Genomic DNA, 15937 nt, shown 5'->3' on the forward strand with positions numbered 1-15937 from the left:
GAAAATATATATTTTAAAAACAGAAGTGAAAAGTTTCCTCAAAGTCTATTGTAAAAAACCAAGTAAAGTGTGATCTTAACTTACTTTGAAACATTCAGATGTGTATAGAAAGACTAAAAGGGCATATGTGTAGTTTCTATCCTGCTTCTCATTCATTTATTAATGTGTACTGTGTGTGTACCATGTGACAGGAACTGTCAGTCCAATTCCTTATCTGCATCCCAGCCTCCCTCTTTTCATCTCCAGAACTTCATAACTGGAAAAGCCCCCAGAAGGAGAGAGAATTGACACTATCTTATTTCTGCACATGCCAAAAGGCTTCCACATCTCTTCGCATGGTGAATTAGATATGTTGGAGGGGAGAATTTGTGGGCAGAGGGGTGAACAGCAACACAACTCCTAGGAGTGAAGACAAGGTGAGATATAACCAGGACACTTTCTAAGCGTGACTGTGGCTTCAGTATCCAGTACAGTAGATGTCAGAGTAAAGAAAATGAACAAGAACCAAAGAGAGGCCTTACAGAATGATGAAAGATCTGGACACCAGGGAGACATAAAGATCCTAAATGTGTACGCACCAAACAAAGGAGCCTCAAAGTACATGAAGCAAAAACTGACGGAGCTGAAAGGAGAAAGAGCCAGATCTATAATTATAGTGGGGGCCTTCCATACCCACCTCCCTCTTAGCAAGTGACAGAATTACTAGGGAGAAAATCAGCAAGGATACAGGAGACCTGAATAACACAGTAAACTAACAAGATATACATGACATAAAGAGAACAGTCCGCCCACCAACAGCAGAGTACAGGATTTTCCCGGAGGGTCTCTGTAACATTCACCAAGTTAGACCATCTCCTCGACAATCAGAAAAACCTCAATAAATTCTAAATGAATTGAGGGACTTCCCTGGTGGTGCAGTGGTTCAGAATCCGCCTGCCAATGCAGGGGACACAGTTCTGAGCCAACGTCAGGAAGATCCCACATGCCGCGGAGCAAATAAGCCCGTGCGCCAGAACTACTGAGCCTGTGCTCTAGAGCCCTCGAGCCACAACTACTGAGGCTGCGTGCCGCAACTACTGAAGCCCGCGCGCCTAGAGCCCATGTTCCGCATAAAGAGAAGCCGCCGCAACAAGAAGCCCAGGCACCGCAACAAAGAGTAGCCCCCACTAGCCGCAAGTAGAGAAAGCCCGTGTGCAGCAATGAAGACCCAACGCAGCCATAAATAAAGAAATAAATATATTAAAAAATATAAAAATAGGGGCTTTGCTGGTGACCCAGTGGTTGAGAATCCGCCTGCCGATGCAGGGGACACGGGTTCATGCCCCAGTCTGGGAAGATTCCACATGCCGTGGACCGGCTGGGCCCGTGAACCATGGCTGCTGAGCCTGCGCATCCGGATCATGTGCTCCACAACGGGAGAGGCCACAACAGTGAGAGGCCCGCGTACCGCAAAAAAAAAAAAAAATTAAATATAAAATAAATAAATATAAATGAAAAAATGAAGAATTGAAATCTCACAGAGTGTTCCCTGGCCACCATGGAATCAAATTAGAAACCAGTTATAGAATGCAAAAAGAAGAATCCCTAGACACTTGGAAATGGTGGTTGAAACATCATTCCAGGTTATCATTCATACCCTTATTATAGAAGGGCTGAAGTTAGGAAGAGTTGCCTGCTGAGCTGAAAGGCATTTCAGGCTGGCCCAATAGAGAGCTCACTCTGGCTCTTTCCAACGGAGTATTGTTCAGGGCAAGGCTGGAAGGAGGGAGACAGTTCAGGAGGCCGTTACCTCAGTGCCACCTGACATTAAAGCTCCAAGTGCACTGGCAAAGGAAGTCCAGTTAGCTTGCTGGTTGTTAGTGGAATCGGTTTGGTGGCTCATTGGATTTGGGAAGCATGAGAGAGGTATTGGTGTGGTTGCTGGAAAGTCCTGAGAGAAGGCAAGATTCGGGTGCCTTCCTGGTATCTATATGACTGGTGTCCAGTCTAACCCATGGACGCATACACCTCGGTTCTTTATCAGTCCTGCTCCACTGTTTTAAAAGTTTCAGCGCAGTTGTCCTCTCCTCCCTCCTCCCTCTTTGTCCTCCTTGTCGTCCTCTTCCTCATCCTGCTCCTCCTCGATTCTTCCCCTGATAGTGCCATCTGTCGGATAAGGCTGTCCTCTCTGGGCAGGCAGAAGAGTGTCCTTTCTGAGGCTTGTGGGACTGGTCCCTTAGGCCAGGTTGGCACTTTGCCTGCCCTACCATGCTGTTAGCCTAAGACATGGTACGTGGTAAGTGGACCACAGATGTGTCTGCAAACTTGTATTTTTGCTCCTCTTTTCAGAATACAGTGATGGTGGTAGACCACCTCAAGGAAGAAAGAAAGGTTGGAGTTCTTTCCCAGGTAATTCTGGCGAGAGGTGCCCTCATTATGAACACGATGGGTGTGAGCCTCAGCCCTCACACCTCCAGGAGGATGATGGAAACGTGGTGAAGAGGGATGTCCAGGAGGACCCCGAAGTAAGACAGTAAGTGGCCAGGCAGCAGGGTTTGTACACAGCAGCCCCTGGAACTATGCACCGCTCTCACGCTCCGTGGACTTGTTTTTCTTCTCTCACTGCAAAACTGAAGCATGCTAGAAGTGAAATAATGGTTGAGCAATCCTAATTGTAGTGCTGGTGTCAAAGAGGCGAGGGTGTACAGAAGACTTTCTTAGCACTTATGGCCACTCACCGTCCTTCTCTCCACATCCCCCCTGCAGCTCTCCCTGTACCATCCGAGGCAACAAGAGAGGAGTGAAATGGCATAGTGAAGGCCACATGCATACTACTGTGTAGAGAAAGAGAAAACCTCTGGAGAGAGAAAGGGGGAGGACACACAAGATGGAACCCCAGGGAGCTGGTTCAGGGTCACAGTGAGTATCCTGAAAAATGTATGGAATGTGCAGGAGAGAAAAGGCAGGGGGAGTTGTGTTGGTCTCATGTAGAGATGCTGGTTTCTTTCACTGGGGACAGTTTGTAATCTGTCCTTTTTATTACCAGGAGTTAACAGTCTTGTTCATCTAAGGGCAGGTTCAGAGAAGCAATGTAAAGGGAACAGGCTGACCGTGAGGAGAACGGAGGAGCCTGTCTCAAAGCAAAGATGGAAACTACTGCCAAGGATATGGAGCAACTCCACATTGGAGGTCTCAGCTTGGCAAGCTGAGTGTGGGAGACGGAGGGTCGAGCCTCTGGAGACCTTGTCTGAGGGGCAAGCAGTGTGTGCGCTGGGTAGGATCTCCTGGAAATTTATAAAAGGAACATCATCTCTGACACCTTGATTATGTGGAAGAGAGTTTGACTGGAGAGAAAGAGTACTTAGGAAATCCATATTACGCACACCCGTAAGAAATCATGCCAGTGGTCCCTTCTTTACAAGCCCTTTCAAGCTCAGTAGAAGCCCGGAAAAGAAGAGGAAAAGGTTCCTCCTGCAACCTAAATTCCCTGTTGTCTGTCCTCTCTCCCATTGCTTCTTTTCATCCTTAGATTCCTTATGGGATAAAGTATGACAAAACATGGCTAATGAACTCAATCCAGAGCCATTGCAGTGTCCCTTTCACTGCAGTGGACGTAAGAAAGAATGCCGAAGCCAGACGCGTGGGCACAGGGAAGGGGGAGAGAGAGACTTGATTCAGCAGGGTCTGCTGGCTTCTGAAACTGTTGCTGTTGCATTCAATCCCTGTAGTTCCACTTTATGCAAAATGGGGCTCGGTTCTTTGTCCAGGAAGCTAGCACTGCCTCTGCATTGATGGATGTCAGCTACAAGATTCGTGACGAGGAGAGCCGAAAGGTGTGTGTCGAGGGCGTTACGTGTACCTCATCCTGAGGAAGGAGTACAGGCCAGGGGCTGGTTGTCTTCTTTGGAACTAGAGTTCCTGGTGCTTACCCCACCTCTTCTTCCTGCAGATACCTGTCTTTGTCAGCCCCTCCGCTGTTCCCTACTCTGTGCGGGATAAGTTGAAGCCAGAAGAAATGGAGCAGCTAAAGGTAATGGAGACTCACGGCGAGTAGTGTGCCAGCGCTCAGACCCACCTCTCCTTCTTCCAGTCCCCCGTCCCGCTCGCCCCCGATTTCCCTGCCACCACCACAGCCTCAGAGCGGCTCTCTCCATCTCTCTCTCCGCAGCTGACCTTGAGCAAACGATTTGATGTCTCCCAGCAAGCTCTTGACCTCCAGAGGCTCTACGTTGACCCAGGTATGGCTGACAGCAGTAATTCTAGGGCGTGCGAGGGCAGAGGGGCCTTCCTGGAGGGAGAACTTAGGGATGGTAACGTGGGGAGGGGCGGGTGCTGGCCCCACACCCCACTCAGCCATCCTATTCCCTCCCCTCTCCTTCCTGAAGACTTGGTGGGCTATGATATTGATATATTTCTGAATCGAAGAAGCTGCATGGCTGCCACCCTGCAGGTTATCGAAAAGTATTTCCCTGAGGTGAGGCTGTAGGCCCAGTGCTGGTATTAGGGTAGGGGATGGAAGAGATGGGGAGGAGGGCAGATTTGTCTCCAAGGTCCTAGATAGTAACCTTCACTCTACCTCTTCTTGCCCCAAAGCTGTTGTCCTTGAACTTGAGCAGCAACAAACTGTACCAGCTGGATGGCCTGTCTGACATTATACAGATGGCCCCCACGGTCAAGATCCTGAACCTCTCCAAAAATGAGGTGAGAAGAGGGAGCCAGGTCAAAGTTGGGTTGAGAGTGGGGGGTGGGGCATGTTAGTGGCCATCAGAGTGATGACAGGAGGCAGGTGAAGGTACCTGTGTGGGAGGGAGGGTTCTGGGCGTGCAGGGATCCAGATGTCCCTCTTTCCCTGGGATTCCTTTTCCCACTTCCACGCCATATTTCTCAGCTGACGTCTATGTGGGAGTTGAGCAAGATGCAAGGGCTGAAGCTTGAAGAGCTGTGGCTGCAAGGGAACCCATTGTGTGACACCTTCCCAGACCAGTCCACCTATGTAAGGTCAGTGTGAACACCCTGTCACCCTTCTTGGTGACCTTCACCCATGGGAGCCTAGACTATCTGTGACAGTGCCCCTTTGCCAAAGGTGGCAGCCCTGGTCTTCTGGGAGGATCACAGGCCCCACCTTCTGCTCTCTCTGTGCCTATCACCGGTGAGGAGTTTCCTTCCCCTGACCTGCTCACCTCTGCAGGCGCTCTGGGGTCTGTTTCCAGCTCTCTGTGCCCAGCTATATTCCAGCAAGGCCTCCCAAGAGTGTGCCCCAGGAAGCAGGACTTCTCCTCCTCACCAGGACCAGGAGCGACCAGCCTTGATTCAGATGCTGGCGCCCTGGACTGAGAAGGGTCCTCCAGTCCAGGGCCTCTTGCTGAGAGAAGCCTTCCTTCTTCGTGCTGAGATGGGGTTTGCCTCCCCCGTTCTGAGAGGGGCCCTCTTCCTCTTCCTCCAAAGGGATACCCCCTCCTTCCCCAGGTTGACATGGGGGCTTTCCTGCGTCATGCTGAGGGCTGAGGCCATGGGTGGCTGCTGTCATGACATCCATTCTTCTGGCCCAGTGCCAGGAGCTGGACCCTCCTTGGGAAAAAGCAAGGCTCCGTGAGTCAAGGGGCCAGATGTGGGCCCCCGCCAGTGATCAGAGGGCTTCCTGAGGCAGGAGTGGAAGGCAGAGGGCAGAGGTGGTAGAGGAGACAGAAGGGCAGGCCTGAGGGGCACTTCCCATCCCTCCCTGCGCACGTCGCATCATCCCGCCTGGTCCTTCACAGGAGCCCTGGGCAGCCTGAGACAGGTATGATTCCTCAGATAAAGAACCAACTCAGACAGTTGCAGGGGTCATCGGGAGAGAAGACGGTGATCATCAGAGGGGGCCACGGATCCTCAGCCCCATACTGAGCTGGGACCTGACCCTTTCCTCCTTCTGGGGAAGATCTGCCCCCATGGCTGCTCGGTTTCCCGTGCCCAAGTCTGGCTGAGCTCACACAGGTGACATAGTTTCAGCCAGCATCCAGCGGGCCCCCAGCCCAACACGTGCATATTTTCCCTTCCTACCTGGTGTGTCTGGGCGATTCTGGGGCAGGTGAAGAGCCGCAACAGGTGTGCCGTTTCCCCTTTCTTCTCTCTTCTTCCCTGACCCCGACCATGGGAGAGCTTCTTTCCCTTCCCTTTGTTGTCTCTCTCTCCCCTGTCTCTGTGCCCCTATGTCTCTCTCATCTCTCCCTTCCTACCTTCACTCCCTTTCTGTCTTCATCCCCTCCATCTCCCTCCCTGAGCCCCACCTCACTCACCTCGCTGGCCCAGGATCCTGGGCCATCCCTGGGGGGTGTCGGGGTCTTGCCAGAGTGCTGGACCCCCAGTGAGGTAGCAGAGCCCCGGGCTCCCACTCCATCCGCTCTTCTCCCCACAGCCTTCAGTGGGGCCCTGGAGGAAGGGAGGGAGGAGAAGGAAGCCATGCAGCACGGGTTTGAAATGCTGGTCCCTGTGGCACTGGAGAAGGGAGTCCGAGTAGTCTGGGTGGGAGCTACCCAGGCGAAGGAGAGGAAGGGAGGCAGGGAAGGAATATTAAAGTGAAGGTACTGAGAGAGATGAGGAGACAGTGCCTTTCAGACAGTAAGATGACAGATGCTCAGTGCTCAACAGGCAAGTGGACCGAAAACCCTTAAAATCAGGAGCAGAGGTGGGCAAAGTGTGCTGCTGGATTGGCCAGAACACACTGATCTCTGTTTATGGTATTACTGTTTTAACTCAAAGGAAGCATTGCAACCTTGAACTATCAACCACCTCTTCTCTATTTTTGGTTTTGGACAGGGCCATCAGAGAATGTTTCCCAAAGTTGTTACGCCTGGTAAGTGCCTACGTAAATCATTGTCTCTTACGAATGTCGGTGGCCTCTGCACCTGCCCTCAAGCCCTTTGGGTCTTGCCTAGATCACATATTAGCATCAGAACCTTAACCATTTTGGGGGACATGGACTCCTGAAAATGACATGGATATACTTGCTGGAAAAATACCCATAAATACCCACACACACAAGTTGCATATAACACTAGAGACTTCCAAGACCTCATGATGAAGACATCCACTGTAAGCTCTCTCATGGAATTTCCAGTGCCCTTTCACACCTGACCTCTGACAGTCACCCTCACACCTGACCTCTGACACTCACCCTCCTGGACCCATCTTTTTCCCCGGTAATCCAGGAACACTCCCCTGGTCTCCACTCCTGATTTCCTCTTCCCTTCTCCAGGATGGGCAGGAGTTACCCTCACCAATTAACATTGACGTTGACACTCCCTACGTAATAAAGCCCTGCAAGGTGACGAAGAGGATCAAACAACATTTAGCGAGGTGCAGGAGAGGCTTTATCAGCCACACAATCTCAAATGCCTTTTGATTCCAGGAAAGCTATAAAGGATCTGAGACACTGAAGAGTCTAATCCTGCAATTCCTGCAGCTGTAAGTACCCTTGGGAGTCTGAGCAAGGGGAGGAGGGCTAGGACAGTTGCGGCCACCTAAGCACAGGTCTGCTCATCGGACTTCTCACGTCTCATTTGAGGTCCAGACCACAGAGATCGACTGTCCTCATTACTCCCCCTCAGGTATTACTTGATCCATGACTGTGGAGACCGACAGCATCTCCTTGGTGCTTATCATGAGGAGGCCTGCTTCTCCCTGACGATTCCCTTCCACTCCGAGGACGCAGCCATGTGAGCATCACAGCCCAGACTCTGCTCCCGGGCCGTGTGGCTCCGCAGCAGGCACAGGCCAGCTCCTACATACGCCCACCACCCACTCTTCCTCTTTGTCTCCTAGAAGCACCTTGTGCAAGTACTTCAAGGACAGCAGGAATATGAAGAAGCTCAAGGACCCCCATGCGTGTGTGATGGGAAGACTGGGTGGGAAAGGGCGGTGAAGGGGTCAATCATAGGGCCCAGGGCGTGGCAGCCCCTCACCTTCGCTTGCTTCCCCTCCCCTCACAGACCTACGGGTCCAGCTGCTGAAGCACACAAAATGTGTCATTGTGCACACACTCGGTGTGTTGCCCAAGACTCAGCATGCCTTCAGCTCCTTCGTGGTGGACACGTGGTTCCAGACGGTGAGCGCCTGCTTCCTCCCTCGCGTGGGCCCAGGAAGCCGCAGGTGGGTGGGAGGTGGAGGTGGTGACTGGGCGCCTGGGCTCTTCCCTTTCAGGAATCGATGCTCTGCTTCTCCGTCTGCGGAGTGTTCAAGGCAGGTGAGTGTGTGTAGACCCCCAGCGCAGATGGCCCACTGCTGCCTCCCCCTGGCCAGGCTCACTCCCAGAACCACCTAGCTTCCCTGACCCCTTCCCTTCCTTTCCCTTCCCTTCCCTTCCCTTCCCTGCATTCCACCCCTCCCCTCCCCACCTGCCCTCCCCCACCTCCCCTCCCCTCCTCTCCCCTCCCCTTCCCCAATGTGTTCTCCTGCCCTCAGGCTTTCCACAGACAATCCAGGTCTGAGCTGTGTCCATGCCTGTCTGCCCTGCACACCCTGGGCGTTGGGGACACAGGCTGTGGATTTTGGTGGCTCTCATCCCAGATCCTTACTCTGAGAACTTGGGCTGTTACTGAACCTCTCAGTTTCCTCATTTGCAAAACAGGGTAGTAGTATCCACCTCTTGGGCGGCTGTGAAAAATGCATCCCGTGAACTTGGGCAGTGGTCGTCAGGGGTCCTGTCACTGGGTGCAGACTGCTCTTATAGTTGCCCTCCCCATACCCGACACCCTGGCCCCTGTGAACAACTACCCTCTCAGCATGAATGTCCAGTCACACCCTGACTGGGGACCACCACGTGAGCATGTACAGCACGTGTGGCTCTAAGGGGTACTGTTGTTTGTTTGCTGTTGAAGTGGAAGGAAGTTCTCAGGGCTGTGTGCGTGCCTTCACCCGGATCTTCATCGCTACCCCTGCCAGCTATGCCAGGTGAGAGCCCTGTTGTGGGCGGGAATGCCCATCCCAGCCTGGGCTCAGGGGCGTGGGAATGTGGTGGCGCAGATCTTAGGTTTACTCAGAATTGTGGAAAGCCAGCAGGGAGATCCCAGGAGCAGTCTAGCCTAGTGGTTAAGAAGAACATGGGATCTGGAAGTGTGAGTCTTCATGGGCTCTGGAATCGGCCTATGGGTTCTCTCCTTGACCCAACACTCACTCGCTGTGTGACCTTAGTCAAGTCACATGACGTCTCTGTGACTCAGTGTCTTCTTCCGAGAATGGCGATCAGACCGTCCACTCCTTGGGCTGTGGTAAAGGGTAAATGCAAAATTGCCCGTGGGTTGGGGATAAACCTATAAATCGAGTGAAGGTGGTAGACAGTCTCTCCAAAGGTGGGCTTTGTGGGGAGGGGCAGAGGTACCAGTAACGGAACCTGGGATACAGACACAGCAGGGGTATGGAAGGAAACTAGTTGCTGAGTGGCAGTGGGAGCAGGATCGTTGTTTGGGGTGTGGGGTGGTCCATGTGTCCATGTCTGAGGGCTCATTTTTCCTCCAGTCTATGCATTGTGAATGACGAACTGTTTGTGAGGGATGCCAGCCCCAGTGAGACTCAAGAGTGCGTTCTCCATCCCAATGCCTACACCCTCCTCCCTCTCCCAGGAGCAGCAGGAAATGGTGCAGGCTTTCTCCACCCTGTCTGGGATGAAACTCGAGTGGTCTCAGAAGTGAGTGCTGGGTGTGCATGGGAATGTGCGGGGGAGTGAATCATGGAAACTTGAAAGCAATTTGGAAAAATAGCTTTTTGAATATTTTGCTTCCAAAAAATAAAAGTGAGCCCATGAAAAAGGTGTCATACTATTATATGTGTAAAGGTTTTTCTAGATGGTATAATGCTCAGTGACATTATCTTGTGTATGGAAAATCCAGGACAATCCACACACACACCAACCAACCAACCAACCAAGAAAACACCCTACTAGAGCTGATAACCAAGTTCACCAAAGTTGCAGGATACAAGACCAATATACAAAACTTATTTGTATTTCCGTGTACTTGCAATGAACAACCCAAAAATGAAATTAAGAAAGCAAGCCCAGTTACCATGGCCTCAAAATAGTACAATGCTTTGATACAAATGTAACAAATGAAGTGCAAATCTCATACTCCCAAGTCTATAAAATGCTGTTGAAAAAAATAAAGAAGACCTGAATAAATGGAAAGACACTCCATTTTCATGGGTTGGAAGGCAATATTATTACATTGGCAGTACTACCCAGAGCAAACTAGGTTCAATGCAGTCCCTATCAGAATCCTTCTTTGCAGCAATTGACAAGGTTATCCTAAACTTCCTATGAAAGTGCACCAAAACAATCTCGAAAGAGAAGAACAAAGTTAGAAGACTCACATGTCCCAATTTCAAAACTTGCTACAAAGCCACAGTAATAAAGACTACGTGGTACTGGCCTGTGGACAGTGTATGAATCAGTGGAATAGAACTGAGAGTCCACAGATAAACCCTCACATTTATGGTCAACTGATTATCAACCTGACAGAGTGCTGAAAATATCTGATGGGAAAATAATAGTGTTTTCAACAAATGGTGCTGGGACAAGTGGGTATCCGCATGCAAACCAAAGAATTTTGACCCCTGACTCACACTCCATGTACAAACATAGCCTGAAAATGGATCAAAGTCTAAAAGTAAGAGCTAAGACTATAAAAATCTGGGAAGGAAACGTAGGTGTAAGTCTTCACAAATTAGGCAATCATTTCTTACATATGACACCAAAAGCACAAGCAACCAAAAAAAAAAGTAGATAAATTGTTGACTTCATCAAAATTAAAACCTTTTGAGCATCAAAGCACAGTATCAAAAAGGTGAAAAGCCCACCAACAGAATGGGAGAAAATATTTGCATATCACATATCTGGCAAGAATATGTGAAGAACCCTTGCAACTCAACAATACAAAGGCAAACACCCCAATTTTTTAAAAATGGGGACAGTCTCTGAATGGACATTTCTCCAAAGGAGACATATAAATGGCCAAGAAGGAAATGAGAAACTTCTCAACATCGTTAGTCATCAAGGAAATGCAAATTGAAACCACAGTGAGTTACCAGGTCACACCCACTAAGATGGCTTTAATCAGTGAAACAAATGATAACAAGTGTTGGTGAGGATGTGGAGACATTGGAATTCTCATGTGTTACTGATGGGAATATAAAAGGAAGCAGTGGTTTGGGAAAACAGTTTGGCACTTCCCCAAAATGTTAAACACAGAGTTACAATATGACCCAGTAATCCCACTCCTAAGTATCCCACCAGGAGAAATGAAAACATATGTTCACTCCAAAACTTGTTCAGGAACGTTCATAGCAGCATTATTGAGAATAGCCGAAAAGTGGAAACAACCCAAATGTCCTGTAGCTGATGAATGGATGAATAAATCTTGGTACATCCATGTAGTAGAATATTATTCAGTCATAAAAAAGAATACTGTTCTGATACACATCATGACATGGATGAACCTTGAAAACATGATGCTAAGTAAAAGAAGCCAGTCACAAAATGTCAAATATTGTATGAAATGTCCAGAATCGGAAAATCCACAGGGACCAAAAGCAGATTAGTGGTTGCCAGGATCTGGGGGAAGGGGAGGAATAGGGAGTGATCACTAATGGTTAAGGAGCTTCTTTTTGGGGTGGTAAAATTACTTTGGAATTAGATAGTTGTGGTGGTTGCACAATCGTGTGAATGTACTAAAAAGCACTGATTTGTATACTTTAAAATGGTGTGTGCATTGTATCTCAATAGAAGATGGTTGGAGACTTGTACTTTAGAATTTGCCATTTGTTATTTTCTGGAACATCTTTCTTGATCAGTATATATTGAATTCCCTTGTTCTTTTGAACAGCTCTACTTTTCTGTTTTGAATTCTAGTGGGCATGAATGCTAGTGATAGATGGTTTGCTTTTCACTGGGTCTTTCTTCGTCATTACACATAGTGTTCATACTGGTACATTTGTCCCAGCAAGAAAGTGGCATAGATTTAGAGGTGGCATTGCATGGTCAGCGTGACTGTACTGTGGTACTAATGGAGATCACCTGTTGTTCTCCCACTGCAGGTGCCTTCAGGACAATGAATGGAACTACACCAGAGCTGGTCAGATCTGCAGTATGCTCAAGGTGAGGTCTGGAAATCAAGTGGGTTAAAGATGAACGTTTCTGGGCCTTCAGGGAGGCCAAGAAGGTGGAGGCCGGTGGCCTGGGAATGGAACTTGGGGAGCAGGCTCTTCTGACATTCCGACTCCTTCTCTCCAGACCGAGGGCAAGATCCCAGAGGAGGCCTTCAAAGAAATCCCCTAAAAGGAGTGCTTGGATGTCATCTTTGTCTTCATCCACATCATCTTTTCTCTCCAGCCTCAGGCCACGCCCATGCCTGGAGTTGGAGGCCTGGCTGACCAAGAAGCCAAAGTTACGTTGTAGGCCAGGTAACATAGCCACCTGAAGGGTCAGCTGTTCTGTGTCTTTTCCCCACTCACGATTGCTGTTTGGTTTCATAATAAAGAGTGCTGTTGCAAGCTGTATGTTGTGTGTCCTCCATTGCTCTTCCCTGCCCCAATCACGAGCCAGTAGGTCCAGGCCTCAACGTCCCTGCCTTCATCCCTGAGGAGGAGGCACCTTCTAACCCAAACAAGTGGGTTTTTTATACACTTTTTTTCCATTTATAAAACATGAAGATTCTGCACAGAAATGGGATAACAATGGGATTTAAAGTGCATGCATCAAAACTCCTTTATGTCCCAGCTAGATGGGTTTACATATGTCATGTGTCAAGTTGGGAAATTTAAAAATACATGTAGACAATTGAAAATGGAAACACAGCATACCAAAACCTGTGTGACAGAGCAAAAGCAATGATCAGAGGAAAATCTATTAGTTGTTAGGTAAACGCAAAATAAAGCCACAATAGGATGCCACTTCACACCTACTACATTGCCTATAGCTTTTTTTTTTAAGGAACATAACAAGATGAACTTTGGTGAGGATGTGGAGAAATTGGAACTTCTGTACATTGTTGGTGGGGATACAACTGGTTTCGCTGCTGTGGAGAACAGTTTGTTGGTTCCTCACAAAATTTAACACAGAAGTACCATATGACCCAGCTACTCCACTCCTAGGTGTACACCCAAAAGAATTGAAAGAGGCGCCAAAACAAATTATTGTACGTGAATGCTCACAGCAGCATTATTCATTATATTCAAAAGGTTGAAACAACCCATCTGTCCATCAAGGGATGAGTGGATAAACAAATTGTAGTATATACACACATTGGAATATGTATTTTTGCAATGATTGAAATCCTTGTGATATGTGCTCACGGAAGTTGTCCTTCTGTTTTATCAGTGGTCAGAGAGTGACTTGACAGAGATTTCCTGAAGGGCCTGGAGCCAAAAAGGAAAGGAAAACAATATTGTCTAGTCTTTGCAGATTGGCTTCTGATTGGGGGCACTCCACCAATGCTTAGCCAGGCTGCCTCCAACTCTGCCTTAGCCTTCACCTCCTGCTTTTGAGGAGCCCAAAGGTCAGCCACATGTGCAAGCCTGGCTTCCTGTCAGACCTTCTGAGCCTGTGTCCTACCTTGTGCCTATGCATTGCACTCTGGAATCTATGCTATGCCTTCAAAACTCTTATTCCCCCAAGAATTTTCCTCATCACCCTCACCCTTTACAGGCTTTGCGGGCTCTCTGCTGCTTGACTTATCTTATTTCCCTTGCCCCAGGCAGCTATGGGTACGGTACGTTTTTAGATGTTTTTGAGAGACGCAACTGAGAAAGCCACTCCGTGCCTGGGAGGGGCAGTGGGAAGCAAAACTCATCCTCTGTGCCATTCCCTCAGAGGTCCTCCATAGAGGTCAGAAGGCACAATCACAGTTTTGGGGGAGAACAAGATCCATATTATGACCCCTGGGACCAGCCAAAAGCACCGTGAATATGGCTGCAAGTCTCATGGGAGATCCAAGAAGGAAAGAGATATGAGAACATATGTATATGTATAACTGATTCACTTTGTTATAAAGCAGAAACTAACACACCATTGTAAAGCAATTATACTCCAATAAAGATGTTAAAAAAAAAGGAAACAGTTTGGGTTTAAGTGGTAGGTTACAAAAAGCAAGACAGAATATTCCTGACACGACATGATACAATGTGAAAAAAAAAACTCAGGGTATAAAACTGTATATTACAGTATGGTTCCTCAGAAGAAGATATTAATGAATGTTAATGTTTTTATGGTTCCTCAGAAGAAGATATTAATGAATGCTTATGTGTTTTCTTTTATGTTTTGTTTTATTTTTAGCAGTATGCGGGCCTCTCACTGTTGTGGCCTTTCCCGTTGTGGAGCACAAGCTCCACACACACAGGCTCAGTGGCCATGGCTCACGGGTCCAGCCGCTCCGCGGCATGTGGGATCTTCCCAGACCGGGGCATGAACCCGTGTCCCCTGCATCGGCAGGCGGACTCTCAACCACTGCGCCACCAGGGAAGCCCTATGTTTTTATGTGTAATTATAAACATTAAGAAGTCAAGGCAAAGGAACGCGTGAGAGCGTCAACTATGTTTATAAATGGGTGACTGGAATGCACAATAGTTATTCGTTCAGATCTATGCTTTGCTTGTATAAAAGGATGTTTGTGTCTGGGTCAGCGTCTTCCCAGGTGCTTAGGGTGAAGCACTATACCTGTTGGCTCCTTACGCAGCATAACAAGGACAATTTATCATTGATAAGCAGATATGAGTATCTCCTCACTGATTAATAAGCTGCAACACTTTACATGACTCACCCAACATTTCCCGATCCGCAGTTTCTTACATGTAAAAATCAGGGGATAAGGCTAACCACCAGCTTAATCAAGTTATAGAACACATACTACACTCCCTAAAGGTTCCCAGTTAATCTCTTCTTCTTCCTCTGGCCCCATGCAAACTTTGATCTGCTTTCCATTTCCATATATTAGCTTTTCCTGCTCTAGAATTCCGTATAAATGGAATCACACATCCTGTACTCCTTTGTGTCTGGCTTCTTTAACTTAGCATAATTTTTTTTTTTCTTGAGATCTACCCATGTTTTTGCCTTTTTATTGCTGGGTAATATACCATTGTATTGATTTGTTTACCTTTAATGTTGTTTTAATCAAGTTTCAGAAGGAAGTGAAATTCCAACCTCGTGTTCAATCAGCCATCTTCCTGGTCAGTGTTCTTTTCTTTTACAATGGATATAATTTCAACCTTTACCACTCCGTTATCTCCCTAGAGAAATACTATCTTTAGGTCTTTTCCAGCCTTTTCTCTTTTTCCTGTTCCCTCAGTACCAATCACTCCATGTGTTGCGTTTGTTCTGTCCCTTCCATGCTTACCCTGTGTTGTGACCGTCTCCTGAAGAGAAGACTTCACTGTCGAGTCAGCCCTGGACTCCTGGGTGTTTGGCTTTAACCCATACCTGGCTCTGGGTTCATCAGTGGTTTAGCCTTCCTCCCTGACCCTAGCACTGGTGGCCCCTGGCTTACCGCTGTGTTTTCCCATTCCCTCCCTCCCTCGCTCGCTCCCTCCCTCCCTCGCTCCTTCCCTTCCTTCTTTTCTTCCTTGAAGGAGAGCACTCTCCGTTTATTACATGGGAATTCTTATTTCATACTTTCCACCACAGTTATGTATTTATTATGATTGGAATATTCTGTGTATTCATTATTGGAATATTATTTTTCCATAACCACAATTATAAGATTTTTAAACTAAATATTGTAAAATACTTGCACCCTCATCATTTAAATTGTTCAGGCAGTTCTCAACCTCGTTTACACACTAGAGTCACTTGGAAAGATTGAAAAAATCACTAGCGCCAGCCTACACCCACAACAATTAAAACAGATTTGGGGGCAGACCCAAACAATCACATTTTTAAAACTCGTCATGTGATTGCAGTGTGCAACCAAGGTTGAAAACCACTATGTTAAAAGGCATC

The 15937-nt window shown here is 48.0% G+C and overlaps 1 pseudogene; it reads left to right on the top strand.

Annotated features, from left to right (window-relative positions):
• The window catches only part of LOC137217324 (nuclear RNA export factor 2-like), a 29606-nt pseudogene extending 17102 nt beyond the window's left edge, over positions 1 to 12504 (top strand).
• The last annotated feature ends 3433 nt before the right edge of the window (positions 12505 to 15937 follow it).

Source organism: Pseudorca crassidens, chromosome X (assembly GCF_039906515.1).
Source record: "Pseudorca crassidens isolate mPseCra1 chromosome X, mPseCra1.hap1, whole genome shotgun sequence".
NCBI classification, from domain to species: Eukaryota; Metazoa; Chordata; class Mammalia; order Artiodactyla; family Delphinidae; genus Pseudorca; species Pseudorca crassidens.